This window comes from Fukomys damarensis, unplaced genomic scaffold (genome assembly GCF_012274545.1).
Source record: "Fukomys damarensis isolate Sample0158 unplaced genomic scaffold, DMR_v1.0_HiC HiC_scaffold_11, whole genome shotgun sequence".
NCBI lineage: Eukaryota > Metazoa > Chordata > Mammalia > Rodentia > Bathyergidae > Fukomys > Fukomys damarensis.
Genome location: NW_022900923.1, coordinates 8398740 through 8413467, shown reverse-complemented (window position 1 = coordinate 8413467; position 14728 = coordinate 8398740). Strand labels below are relative to the sequence as shown.

At 46.1% G+C, this 14728-nt stretch overlaps 1 protein-coding gene across 1 annotated transcript in view; it reads right to left on the bottom strand.

Annotated features, from left to right (window-relative positions):
* The window catches only part of Pacc1 (proton activated chloride channel 1), a 36601-nt gene extending 23943 nt beyond the window's left edge, over positions 1 to 12658 (bottom strand). The window contains exon 1 of the mRNA XM_033762048.1: positions 12568 to 12658. The gene's annotated coding sequence lies outside the window, so the exon portion shown is untranslated. The remainder of the gene's footprint in view (positions 1 to 12567) is intronic.
* Between the last annotated feature and the right edge of the window lie 2070 nt (positions 12659 to 14728).

Sequence of the window (14728 nt, the reverse complement as noted above, 5' to 3'; positions counted from 1 at the left end):
GCAAATAATTAACATGCTCAAGCCAGTTATGGGGGCGTCAAAGGAAAAAGAGCAGCAGCTGAAAACTGAAAGACATGAGTGATTTCAGCTGCTGCTAACACAGGGAGATGGGCGTTAAGAGCTCGAGTCTCGCCGTACTAACTACCCACGAGGATGAGAATTCTTCACAATAAAAGAATCCAGAATGGCTATAGCAGACGCTTCACAATGTCCAGTGTTCAATAAAAAATACAAGATAAAGCTGGGGATGTAGCTCAGTGGCACCTGCGCCAGCCTGGCAAGCACAAGATCCTGAGTTCAATTTCTGGTACAAAAAAAAAAGGAATGGACTGAACTAGAGCGTAGCAAATGATAGCCATAAATTGTTATCCGTATGTGTAAGGTAAGAGCAATAAAGTACTTTTTTAAAAAATTACTAGACATACATAAAAATGAGAAAATGTGACCCACAGTCAAGGAAAAAACAACCAATACCAAGATAACCAGAGGCAGCAATTAGCAGACAGGAACTTCATACTTGAAGGAAATTATATGGATCTATGAAATAAACAGACGGTGAGTACAAAACCAGATGCTATGAAAAGAACCACACATAGTTTCAGTTGGCAAGACGAAGAGTTCCAGAGAGAGATGGTGGTGACGGGCTGCCCAGGAGTGTGACTGCACCCCTAAGAATGGTTCAGGTGGTGACTTGTTTTGTGTACCTCACCACAACATATTTTATTAAATTAAAAAAAAGGGCCAATGAAAATTCTAAAACTGGAGCCAGGCCTAGTGGTGCAAGCCTCTCTTCTTGGGAGGCTGAGGTAGAAGGATCATCATGAGTTCAAGGCCAGCCTAGGCGACACAGTGAGTTCAGGGGCAGCCTGACTGGGCTACATAGCAAGATTCTGTTAAAAAAGGGAAAAACTAAAGCTGGGGGGGAGGGGACGACCTAAATTTACATATAGGCGTAATAGCAGAAGATCGCACAGAAGTAAAATGAACAGAAATTATCCAATCTGAAATAAATACTAAAGGAAAAAATAAATGGAATCTCAATAACTGTGTGACAATATCTCCCAGTTTAATGATATATAATGTGACAGACAAAAATGGGCCACAAAAAATACTTGAAAAACTAATGTCTCAAAACATTCTCAAATAGCTGGGCATGGTGGCACATGCCTGTAATCCCAGCACTGGCAGACTGAGGCAGGAGAGTCGCTGGGAGTTCAAGGCCAGACTGGGGTATGTACCAAGTTCCAAACAAACATACAAAAATCCCCAAACTGAAGAAAAACATCAACCTACAGATCTAAGAAACTCAACTCCTGCCAATCAAAGGAATTAAGTAAACTACCTTTAGGCAAATTATACTCAAACTGCTAATGCAAAGATGAGGAAAATGTTGAAAGCACAGAAAAAAACAGAACAGGACACATTACAGTACATACACAGCGACAAGTACAAATGACAATTAAATTCTGACCAGAAACAATGGCAATGAAAAGGCAATGGACCATCTCTAGACTGCTGCAAGAAAAAATGTTTGTTAAAAAAATTTTAAGTTTTGCTAAAAATTTTCTATATACAGAAAAACTTCAAAACTGAAGAAGACAAAGATATTTTCAAACAAAAATGATGAGAAAATTCACCATCTGCAAACTTGTACTAAAATGCATGCCAATGGCAATTCTGAAAGCTACAGGAAAGATTCTATGGTAATGCTGTGATATATAACATATAAAGATCAGCTCAGTATGTGGTACACACCTGTAATCCCAGCTATTAGAGAAGCTCAGAGGGGAAGATCACAAATGCAAGCCCAGCCTGGGCAACTCAGCAAGAGTCTGTCTAAAAATAAAAAATAAAAAAAGGCTGGGGGTGTAGCTCAGTAGTAGGGCACCCTTGTGTTTCTCAGTAGAATACGCAAGAAAAATAAGATCACTGGAAATGTTGAACAGGTGGATAAATATAAAAAGTTACTTATTTTTTAAATTTAAGGCTATCTAAAACAAACATGAAATTTACAATATATGAGGACAAAAGAAGAGAAACATGAGGCAAAAAGAATATGACAAGATGATAGAACCACATCCAGCCATACCAATAATGATATGACATGTAAATGGATTATCTTGCCAATTAAAAGGCAGAGACTACCAGCTAAGATTCAACTATATGCAATCAATAGGAAATTAGCTTTAAATAGAGATACAAGAGTATTTGCTCATAATTATTTTATTTCCCTTATTTAAAAGCACCAAAGTAAGGCCAGGGATTTAACTCAGTGGTTCTGCTGCCTGCTTTGCAAACACAAGGTCCCAAATTCAATTCCTGGTACAAAACAAAACAAAAACTAAAAGCACCAAATTTAGCTAGATGTGATGGCGGCACACGCCTGTAATCCCAGCACTCAGGAGACTGAAGCAGGAGAATCACAGCAAGTTCAAGGCCAGCCTGAACTACATAGCAAAATCCAGTCAGGGAAGGGAGTAGAGGGAAGTGAACCAAAGCAGAACCAGCTCAAAACAAAGTGTCCTAGATAGGTAAGGGCAAGGCAATCACTGATTCTTTACATCTACAAACAGGCATCTAATACCAACTCTATGTGGAAGACCTTGTCCTGGTGCTTCCAAGAGCTACCGGGAGAGAAGCACTGGGCTACAAACTGCTACACAACTCAGAAAGACGTGAGGATGTATAAATGCAGTTTTTTTCACCTAGAGGAAAGAAAGGCAGACGTCAAGAAGAAAGTTGCATTAGTCCTGAGCCTATGGCATGAAGGGAGTTTTAAGGAAGAGTAATTTGCTTTTCACTATTCATTCATTTCAGCAGACAAACATCCTGTGGGTTAAGAGCAAGTGACTTTAAGTCAGAATTTTGGGTTCCAGTTCCAGTTTTATTAACTACTCTGTGACCCTGGCTACTTCCTGCTCCTGAAGCCTCCTTTTCTCCCTGTGAAAATAATCATTTCAATCTTATGGGTTTTTGAAAGTACATGAGAGAATGTTACAGAATGCATCATACAGTTCCTATTCAATGGCAGCAATTACTCTGAACCAGATGTCCTCTCTATCCCTCAAAAAGGAATGAAACCTTTAATGGTGAAGATGGCAAAAATGAAGACTGTGCAACCACAATGGCCTAATTAACAAGGAATTAGTAAAAAAGATATATGCTGAAAAATAAAACAGACCAATCTTCCAAGAAGAATGCCATTACTATGTATCTCAAACATAATAAAAAAAATAAAGCAGAGGTGGGTGGGAGAGCTTCTTTTACATAGTAGGCATGTAACATTTCCCAATACTGGGTGAACGAGGTCTTACAGTACTAACTCAATTTAACAGCGAAAGCTAGGTCATTCCAGGCAAGTGCAATTGTAAATCAGTGCTCTTTCCTATTTTCCAGCACACTTTGGAGAGTTCCTACTTTACACAGGAGTGCAAATTCCTAGAAAAGCCAATGAGGCACCTTGGGGACAGAGAGCACCCAGCTGCGACCTTGGAGCTACTTGCAGCTATAGGAGTGGGGACAGGAAGTCCCCTGGGAGCCCAAGAGCTAAGCCACCAAGGAACACATGGGTCCAAGTTGTCCAAAAGGAACTCAAACAACTGTTTCTTCACTTCTTTTTGTCTCTAATACCACTGTGAAGGACTCTGGGTTTATTCTCCCCACATCTGTGCCATCTGCCTTCTGTCCATGTTCCTCTCAGGCTCCTGCCCCACCTTAACCCCCAATGTCCTCCTCTGTTGACTCCTGCTTTCCGTCTCTCCTCAGCACGCTCTGTACAGGTGCCACCCGGGATACCTCACGAGACATTGCCCTCCTTCACACCCAGCCTACAGATGGCTTTGCAACTTTGCAACTGTAGAGGAGTCTAAGACATTCTGAAGGGTGACTTACATATTACATCAACAATGTAGGGCCAGGGATTTACCTCAGCAGTTCGGTGGCCTGCCTTGCAAGCACAAGGACCCGAATTCAATCCCCAGTACCAAAAAAAAAACAATGTAAAGAACAATACGATGAAGATAAACAGCAAACGGCACTGTGGGCAGGTGCTCAGTCTGCTACAAGCCAGATAAAGGATGTGAAATGTCTTTGGATAAGGAAAAAGATAAATTCTTCCTACTTACTCTGGAAAATTCTAAAAGCACCAATTTAGGGTGTGGACTAATGGTCACTTAATGAGGACCTCACCACAGAGGCTTTGGACTGGTTAATCCTGCAGGAACAGCGACCAAGGATCTCCTCCACTGTACTCACAGAAGCCAATTTCAACTTCTCCACAGGTCTTTTATCAACCCACAAACAGGCATGTGATATAAACAAAAGCTGTTGAACTATTTACTTACCAACCACACTTGCTGTAAGTAACACTGCAATTCTGAAACTAGACACCATTACATTTTATCTTTTAAAAAAAAGTGCTAGCCATTTGACAAAATGTCCCATGAACTCCACAGTGAAACAACCTTAGAGTAGCTTTCTGTGTGACCAGCTTCTGTGTAGATGAATGTTTTAGAAGTACACGTCCTTTGAATCTATGTAAATTTACAAAAGAAGGCAAAAGTAATGAATGCATAAGAAATCTTAAGAAACTTCGGATGTGTGGCTGAAAAATATGGTAAATGAATTTTTAAAAATATGTATTATAGTAGAAGACGCACTGTCATCAATCCTCCTGGAAATCCCACCTGCTGCTTTGAACACCCTGCTGGTTCTTGCCGCTTTTGAGGTGGTTACGCACCCTCTTTCACCAGCTCCTTTACTTGCATTGTCGTGACGGCCTGGATGTCCTCAACTGATTCAAAGTGCTTGCCTTTCACGACTATTTTGAATTTGGGGAAGAGCTGGAAGTTGCACATTACCAGATAATTGAATAGAGTCGATGAGGACACGCCATGTTTTTTGTTTTTGGTGGGTTTTTTTAGTACCGGGGATTGAACTGACAAGGCAGCTGGCAGCACCGCCGAGCTAGATCCCCATCCCTGACTCACCATGTTTTTATGAGGCTGCCTTTTCGCTGGACGGCAGTTGGCAGCAGCACTTGCCGTGTTTTATCACATCCTGTAAAGACACTCAGGGAAAGAGGGCTCCCAGAACTGCTTCAGAAAGTGGAAAGCAAGATGGGATAAATGTGGCAGGAGTGACAGAAGTATTTTGAGGGAAATTAATGGCAACGCCTTTACTGTAATGAATTTTTAACATTCACCATATATTTTTATCACACCTTATAATTTGTGTTTTGTAAAATCCCTGACAGAATCACTTCCTGGGCCCAAACTTGCCCCAGAATGCCAGTCAGGCCATTAAGGGGATCTTCGGTGGGCAATTCAGTCTCTGAAAGCACCCGAGGGTCCTTTACTCAGAGAAAGGGACCTGGCTGTGTGCCGTAACCAGGTGAAACTGCACCTTGCAAGAACACTGGGTTAGACCCAATTCGGAAAGCTTCACCTACACATTTGGCTTTTTAGTGATGTGGTAGGTTGGGGTTGGGTTTTTTAAGTTATAATTTGCATGCCATAAAATGTATCCTTTTGAAGGTAAACAGATTCAGTAGCTCACAGCATATTCACAAAGTGTGCAGCTATCACCACTACCTAATTAAAGAACACTTTTACCATCCCAAAGGCTTCATTAGTGGTCACTACCCCCGCATTCATATCTGCAACCATGAACCCACTTTCTATTGCTCTGGACAGTTCACAGTGCAGCCTGTGGTCTGACTTCTTTCACTTACTACCACTGTTTGCAAGCCTCGTGCATGCTGTAAATGTTCATCCTTTGGACTGAGTAATATCGCACTGCGTGGATATACTATCTTAGCCAGCCATTCATCAGCTGACGTATTTGTGTGACTCCCACCCTTCAGCTTTAGGAATATATGCTGCTCTACAGGGTCCTGTATATGTTTGAATGTGGACACAGGTTTTCATCTCTCTTGAACAGACTTTCGAGTGGCATCACTGGGCACTGTAATCTGGATCTGAGAAGTCCCCCAAGGCCCATGTGTTAAAGCCTCACTCCCCACAGTGGTGGGGTGAAGTTTCAAGCTGGGGGGCCCTGCTTCTCTTCTTTACTTTTCTGCTACCATCCACCCCACTGTGATGTATCAATTCCCCACAAGCCCCACAGCAACAGGCTATCAGTCATGGCCTGCAATCTAAAAGCATTAGCCCAAATAAACCACTTGTGCTCATAACCCAACTGAGCGCAGGTATCTGCAGGAGTGACACGCAGGTCACGTGAGAGGGATGGCCAGGCTTCTGGGCACGGCAGCCGCATCCCTCCTGTCCCACAGCAGTGTGTGCAGCCCGGTCCCCGCCCTCCCCACACGCACTGTCACAGCCACTGTGGGCATATAGGGTCTGGCTGGGGGTCTGCTTTCCATTTCCTGATGACTAACGATGGAGAATCTGTGTCTCTTTGGAGAAACACCTATTCAGATTCTTTGCCCAGTTTTAATTGGACCATTTCTATTTTATCATTGAGCTATAAGAGTTCTTTATGTATTCTAAACATAAGTCCTTTATCAGAGACGTAATTTACAGATATTTTCTCCCATCCTGTGGATCGGGCCCAGGGGTGTTCTCCCATTGAGCTACATCCCCAGCCCTTTTCATTTTCCACTTTTTGAGATAGGCTCTGCCTGAGCTGCTAAATTGACAGGGCTGGGCTCAAACTTGGGGTCCTCTTGCCTCTGCCTTCCATAAGCAGCAGGGATTACAGGTGTGCACCACTTCACCTGGCATGGTTTTAATTTTAATAGGATGCACCTTATCTGTTTTTCCTTTGGTTTGTTTACCTTTATGCATTCTGTGATACAGTTGTTTCCATGGGGAACTGGCTAATGACTAATTCACTAGTGTTTTCCTCTGTGACTCTGATTAGACCACTCTGATTAGACATAATAAACTGTGTGTGCAATTCGCATGCCTGACATCATTTCTCCCTTTGAACAGAGTAACCAGTCGTGGTGCCCTTGATGGAGAGGAAATGAGCAGACTGCAGCCTTTCCACATGATGACGTGAGATTGTTCAGCTCAGAAAGGAGAGTGGGGTGCACACCCCGAATGTCGGGATGGGTAACCCAGACTTCTGCTCCTAAATGTGGCCCTGTCCTGCCACCCCAACCTCAAGATGCCCCGTTTGCCTCCCTCTCCAGCCGTCCCCGACTCTGCCCAGGGACCCTCTCTCTCCAGCCAGGCTTGCAGCTCTCCCTGCCCCTGGCCCCCTCCCCGAAGCCAGGCAGCGTCTCGCTCCTCTCTGCACCACAGCCTGCTCCTCCCGCCCAGCCTCAAGCCCATCGGATTCTTCGTTCTTCTCCCATGTCAAAGGAGCAGCCGGGCAGCCTCAAGAACGCAGCCATCTCCCTCCACCCAAGCACAGCCACCCTGACCCTCCTTAGCCCCTACTCTCTCAACTGTTCCAATCCCGTAAACGTTCTCTGGCCCCCAAAGCCCATACGCTGAGGTGCAGACCCCCATCTGACACGCCTCCCAGTGTCCGCTGGCATCCCACACCCTGGAAGCAGCCCATCTTCAACGCCACCTCTGCACAGCGGTCCCTGCCACGGCTCCCTGGCCACCTCCTCTTTTTCACCTTCAGATCACTCTGGCTTCAGATCGGCCCCACCTTCCTCCCAGCCGGCTGCACCATTCACTTCTCAAACACCCCGTGGATCACCAGGCTCTCATTCATTCATTCATGCATTCACCCAGGCCATGGACCCAGGGAGAGAGGCTCTGGCTGCAGACCCAACCTCCAGAGTATGGCATAATCACCTGGGCGGGCCGGGCTGGGCCCTGTGCACCAGGCACTGAGGTCAGAAGAGAGCAAGAAAAGGCAAAACCTTTGCCCAACACAGAATTCAGGCAGCACTGCAGTGTTGGGAACAATGAGAGAATTTTTTCCTATTTTTAAAATTTTTCTTTTATTAGTACAGGTTTGCAATGCATGATTCCATTCCTCACGGGGAGTTGGTACACATACATAACACATCGTGATTCTCTTTACTTCTTTTTCCCACCTCTTCCTCCACCCTCCCTCCATCTCTTGGGCCCCTTCCTGTTTGCCAAAGATCTATCTCCTTATTTCCTAGTATCTATCTTTTATTTTGCTCTTTATTTATACTTTGGATTTCTCCTATAAGAGAAATCATGTGAGGTATAAGCTCATGTCTGATTTATTTCATTTAACATTATGGTCTCGAGGTGCATCCACTTTCCTACAGATGACTGAAACTTACCCTTTTTATACCAGAACAGTACTCCATAGAGCATAAATACCACACTGGGAAAATTACAGAACTGTACTCAAGAAATGTGACTGTCAACTGTGCTAAATGCTACAAAGGAAAACATAAATTTTGGGGAGAAAAGGCCCTCATCAGAAAGGCCAGGGAAGTCTCAACAGAAGGAGGGACAAGTTCTTCTCTGGGTCACCTGCCTTCTCTCCCTGCATGTCCCGACTTCCGGTGGATGTTACTCATTACTTGGAGCACCACCGAGCAACAGCTTAGAGCAAGTTACTTAGCCTCTGCACTTCAGGATCCACCCCAGTGCAGGGGTGGCAAAGCTCTGGCACGCATACCGCAGCAGGCACACACAGACCTCGGTCAGCACATGAGCCAAGTCCCCCCAGCCAGGGCAGCAAAGGCCTGACAAATTATCAGCATACACACAACAGCGAAGATCACATTAACTGTGCAAAAGCATGCCAAATGAAAACTTCTACCTTTCAGTAAAAAGCTGATTATATCATTGATTGAAAGCTCTGTTGCGTTTTTCTTTTAAGACAAAAATTGTTAATGTGTGAGCTGCTTTTTCTAAACCAAAACCTCAGTATTCAGGTTTAATTGCTGCGCGCTAAATAAGGGAGTTTTGGGTTGCAGTTTGGGCATACAGTCTCTAAAACCTTCGCCACCACTGTTCTAGGGTCTCAAAAGGCGATGCACCCAGCAGAGGTTTTCCAAAAGCAAGGAAGGCTCTTGTCACTTCACAGAACTGCCCAGATTTGCCTGCCTGGAGCCTGGCTTCCAAGAAACCAAGAGAGGCTGCAGAGGCCCAAGGTCCTCAAGGCCACCTGCCAACTGCCTGGCCACTGACCTACATATGGAAACATAAAAGCAAGACTCATGGTGTCACGCCAGCCTCCTTCCTCTTCTTTCTGCAACCTCCACCTGTCCTCTGCTGCTGTGGGCAAATGAGGAGGGCCAAATAAAGAACCCAAAGATGTCAAATTCTTTGTATTTTTAAATTTTGAGATAGGATCTCCCTAAGTTGCCCAGGCAGGGCTCAAATTTGTGATTCTCCTACCTCAGCCACTCAGAGTGCTTCAATTATAGTTGTACAGGGGTATGGCGAAAAAAGGAGAACCAAGACAGTACAAGATCCCAATGACGAATGTAACTGCATTGTACACCTAAAATGTACCAATAAACTCAATTAGAAAAAAAATTATAGATATACATCACCATGCCTGGCTTGATGTCAAATTCTTAATTTTTGGAACCAGCTAATACGCCATGGAAAGGGGGAATTAAAGTAGCAAATAGGATTAATCAAGTGGCTTTCAAAGAGAGAAACTGGCTGGATCCACCTGTAATCCCAGTTACTCTGGAAACTGAGGCAGGAGTTGTACAAGTTCAAGACCAACCTGGGCAACTTATCAAGACTCTATCTCAAAATTTTAGTTTATAAAAAAAAAAAAAAAGGTCAGGGCATAGCTCAGTGATCAAGTAACCCTGGGTTCACTCCCCTGAGTACTGCGAAAAATGAGAGAGGGCGAGGAGGAGAGAAGAGGGAGTCATTTTAAGCCCTTGAATTTGTCATAATTTGCTATGGAAAACAGGAAACAAATGCAAGATCTCAAAGGATTCCCAGAAGTCTCCGGGCAGAGGCTTGCATGGCTTGCTTTCTTCTGTGCATTCAACCCCGGTCTCGGTCTTGCTGGCTCCCAGGATGCCCATGTCTTGCACCTCAGCATATAGCTGTGGGTGCCCCTGGAGCTCTGTGGAGCAGGTGCATGCTGGGCACATCCGTCCCACCACCCTGTGCTCACCACGGTCTCTAGAGAGCACTGTGAACATCCTCCAATGGGAGCCCTGTATGCTGTCAGAGGTGGCGTGACTGCCCCCAGCCCGAGACATCTGGGGATCCTTTGAGATCTTGCATTTGTTTTCTGTTTTCCATAGCAAATTACGACAAACTCAAGGGTTTAAAATGACATTTTAATATCTTCTAGTTCTGGAGGTCACGGAGTGAAATGAGTGTCACTGGGGTAAAACTAAGTGCTGTAGTTTCTGAGTTTTACATTTCAAACTTCCTAAGTGCCAGCTGTTTAATTAGCACCTAAACAACTACACTGTCATTAAAACTTTGGTAGAGCTAAGTATCAGTTTAGTAATGGCTTACATCAGCAAAAGAGATCAAAAATTAATAACCTAATGATACATCTCCAGGTCTTAGAAAAACAAGAACCCAACCCAAAAGCAGTTGAAGGAAAGAAACAATAAAGATCAGAGCAGAAACAAAGGAAGTAGACACTGAAAGATTAATATCTGGAATATATAAAGAACTCAAAAACTTAGCACAAATAACAAGTAATACAATCAAAACATGGGGAAATGATCTGAACACACACGTCTCAAAAGAATACAAATGGCCCACAGATACATGAAAAAAAGGGTTATGATCTTTAGTCATCTGATACCAACTCCCTGTGGTGAATGCAAGCACTATGCACAATGTGTACTAAAAAATAAAATTTAAAAAAATTTTAACTATCTTTAGTAATCAGAGAAATGCAAATCAAAATCACACTGGGACTCTGTCTCACCACAGTCAGAATGGCCATTATTACACACACACACACACACACACACACACGCATGCGCTGGTGAGGCTGTGGAATGTAAATGAGTACAACCACTATGGAAAAGAGTATGGAGGTTCCCCCAAACCTAACAACAGAACTACCATATGATCCAGCTGTCCCTTTCCTGGGTGTACACGCACAGGAAATGAAGCCAGTGCGCCAGAGGCACCTGCACACCAAGTTTACTGCGATACTGCTCATGAGAAGATATGGAGTCAGCTCAGGAGGCTGCCAGCAGATGACAAAGTAAATATGGCACCTATGCACAATGGAGGAGTCGCCGGACACAAAGAAGAATGAAATTGCTTATTCTGCAGGAAAATGGATAAAAGGAGAGGACACTGTATTAAGTGAAACAACCTGCAAAGAAATGAAATATATCACGTTTTCCCTAACATATGGAAACTAAAAAAGGCAGGGGCGGGAGTTATAAAAAAGTGGAAGAGGGGCCTCCAGAAAAAGGAAAGGAATGGGGAGCACAAAGAGGAGACGGCAAGACTAGGCAGAAGGGAAGGAGGGGAACTAAACGCAGCCATGGGTATGACAGAACCTGGCGCAGAAGACAGTCAGCAAACATTAGCTTCCTTCCTTCTAGTCTTCTGCAGCTAAGCGGCAGGAAGAATGACAGAATTTCATGTCTTAGTCTTCTCCACTACAATCACAGGACACTAAAGGAACAGAACCCGACTTCCCTCGATTCACCCAAGAGGCTAGAGTCTCCATTCACTCTCTCATTCAACAAACCTTCACTGAGTGGTCAGGACCAAGGAGGCAGTGCCTGCCCTCACAGAGCCTCTTTATAGAAGAAAAGGCAGACACTGGTGAGTCATCCAGTCACCAAACACATACACATGTGAGCAGAGATGGTGCTGGAAGATGGGAAGTGAAGTAGTGGCCTGGAGGTCACAGCAGGCTTTGCAGAAAGAAATAGTCAGCAGAGAGCTGAAGTATGAGTAGGCATCAACCGGTGAAGAAGGGAAGAAAATACAAGCAGAGAAATGAAACAACAGAAAGGCCCAATCGTGGAAAGGGAGGCTGAGCCACTGTCCGAGCAGCTGAACATGTAGGACACGGAAGTCTGGAGTTTCCACCGAACGTGAGAACTATGTGGGATGGAAGCAGCAGGATGGGCCCAGGTGAGGTCACCCATAGGGAGGAAAGTGGCCCGTGGCACACATTCAACCCAGGGCTGGAAGTAGCTGCAAATGGGTCTGAAGGAGCACCTGAGAAGTCACCTCCTGGAAGCTAACGGAGCACACTGCACTCTAGGGCAGGACAGGCCAACAGTGTCACAAGGTGACAGAGGTCCCCACTGACGGCAGGACCCTGCCCACCCCGCTGGAGAGCAGAGCTGAGTACTGGGGCTTGGAGAGCTCACAAAGGACCTGGAGAGTGCCGGGGACAGCAGAGGCTTACCGCCTGCAGCTTCCGAGGGAAGAAGCGTGTGCCGGTGTGTCCAATGGCCTGGCTCAAAACGGGCTCAAAGGAGAGACTGAAGACAGCAGTCTGGACAGCCATCTCCTCGGTCCCAGGCTAGTTAAATATGTATGGCTCTAGAACTAGGGCATACTTGAGATCTAACACCAGGGCAAAGGGGCAGAGGGCTCCTGCACTCCCACAACTGGCAAGGCCCCTGGAAGGGTCTCCAGCTGCAGCCACAACCCACCCGCCTGCGCCTCTGGCACCAAACCCACTTACCTGGAATGGCACCCGGACCTTGGACCTCGATGATCTCCTTGTCCAGCTCGTCTGCCTGCTCTGAGTTCTCAACGACCTGGTCCAACTCCTCACTCAGCTACAGGGAGAAGCAAAGTAGGTGAATAGGTTGACTGCATCGTCCTTGCTTTTCTAGACTAAAATAAGAAAGCAGAAGTTGTTACTCATGTAATTGTCACACACACAATAAAAAACAAAACACACATGATCTCACCAAAAAGTCCCAGTATGTTTTAGGTCAATTCTACAGATCAGGACAACAAAGGTCAGAAAACTCAAGGAACTTCCTACTAATTTCCTAGCACTGCCGAGACAACATACCACAAAGTGAGTGGCTAAAAACACCAGGACTGTCCTCTCTCCTGAGTTTCTGGGGGCTGAAGTCTGAGATCAAGGTGTGGGCAGGGTTGGTTCCTTCTGCGAGTTAGGTAAAAACATGTTCCATGTCTCTCTCCGAGCTTCTGGTGATGCCACCAGAAATCCTTGACATTCCTTGACTTACAGCCACCATCTGATTGCCAACCTCTGCTTCCATCTTTACAAAAGACTCTCCCTGGGTCTGTGTCCCTCCAGGATCACTTTCTTTAAAGACACTGGTCCAGCTGGATGGGGGGCCCACCCTACTTCACATGATCTCATCTTAACTGCACCTGAAATGACCTTATTTCTGAAAACGGTCAGTCTAAAGTACTGGAGGTTAGGACTTCAATGAATCTTTTTGGGGAGCAGAGCCTGGGACGGGGGAAGGGGGTTTAACTTGATACTCTTCCCATAGCCATAGAGCCAAGGAAAGTACTAGAAAATGAGTCGAAGTCATCTAGCTCCAAAGCCCATGACCTTAACCACTTCCTAAAGCCAGAGGAAATGAGGTTTTGAGTCTGCTGAGAGGGGAAAAAAAAGAGCAATGCCCGTGTCAGAGCTCTCCAGGAGGCTAGTTAAACATTAGCTTGGGCTGCAAGTGACAGATAAAGTGGGCAGTCCGTGACAGCGCTAATTAGCGGCCTGGTAATCTCTCTGTTTCAGTGTTCTCACCTGGAGGGCAAATGGGTAAGGAAGGGGGGGACTGGAGGAAGAGCTACCACCTGTTTGGGCTGGTGGGAGGGAGAAGGGATAGGGTTCCCAAGCTTTTCTCAGGCTCATGGTATCTTCATTTCAAGGCAATTAAGGATTCACCTTCAGGAGATTAGAGTATAAAATAGGTATCACGAATCTGTTTTTCTTCCATCTCTTTCTCCACACCTCTACCCTCACCCCTTAGAATCAGGTGAAATCTCCAGTTTAAAGCCCTTCAAGCATAAAAGAAAACACGTGTGCAGGGCTGAGAGGCTGGGAAAGGCCCCATGAGGCCCTGGCCACATACTCCACCGCCCCTCCCCAAGCCTCACTGGCCCAAGGAAGAGAAAGACGTTAGTCCTAGGAAAGCAGAGTTCTCTGGTCCCCGTATCACCCAGGCACCCACCCGGTTCCCCTCCTGACTCCCCACAGCCACCGGCCCTGGGCAAATCCTACTGTGCCCCACCCCCCAAGGCAAAATCTCCCTCAGCAAAGATGCCTGGCTCAGAGCTTGGTCCACTCTGAAAGATCCCCGCAAGAAAGACGCAGGCAGACCAAGGGCTGCAGCCTCAGGTCTATGAACAGAAACTGCTCCGGGGTCGAGGTGGGGCCTCAAAGCAAGAACTGAAGGCATAGGAAAAGACGGAGCGGAAAGGTGGCAACAGAGTTATCACACTCGGGCTCTGAGCAGACACCGTACACAAGCTGCAGGCTTAGGTTGCTGGGCTGCAAACCAGGGGGTGGGGGGCCTCGCGGGAGAGGACCAAGGTCTGAGGCGGGGCGGGAGGAAGAGGAGCTCAGTGTCACTAACGGACTGGGGACGCCAGAGGAAGGGCAGCTCTAAAGGAAACGCAGGAGCCCGCAGCTCAGGGCAGACAAGAGACAAAAGAACTGCAAAGTGATCGGCAGGTCTCGGGAGGAGGTGAGCCTGGGGCGAGGGACCGACAGCGGCGAGGAGTAGCACGACTGGCGTAAAAAGCACCACGTCCAAGTTGGGAGGCCACCGAAACAAGAGGCCGTGGTCCCTGTCATCCTCCAGCCGGGGCCGCGAGTCCCGGGGGTGGCCTGGCGCGTCAGCTCTCCGGGGAGC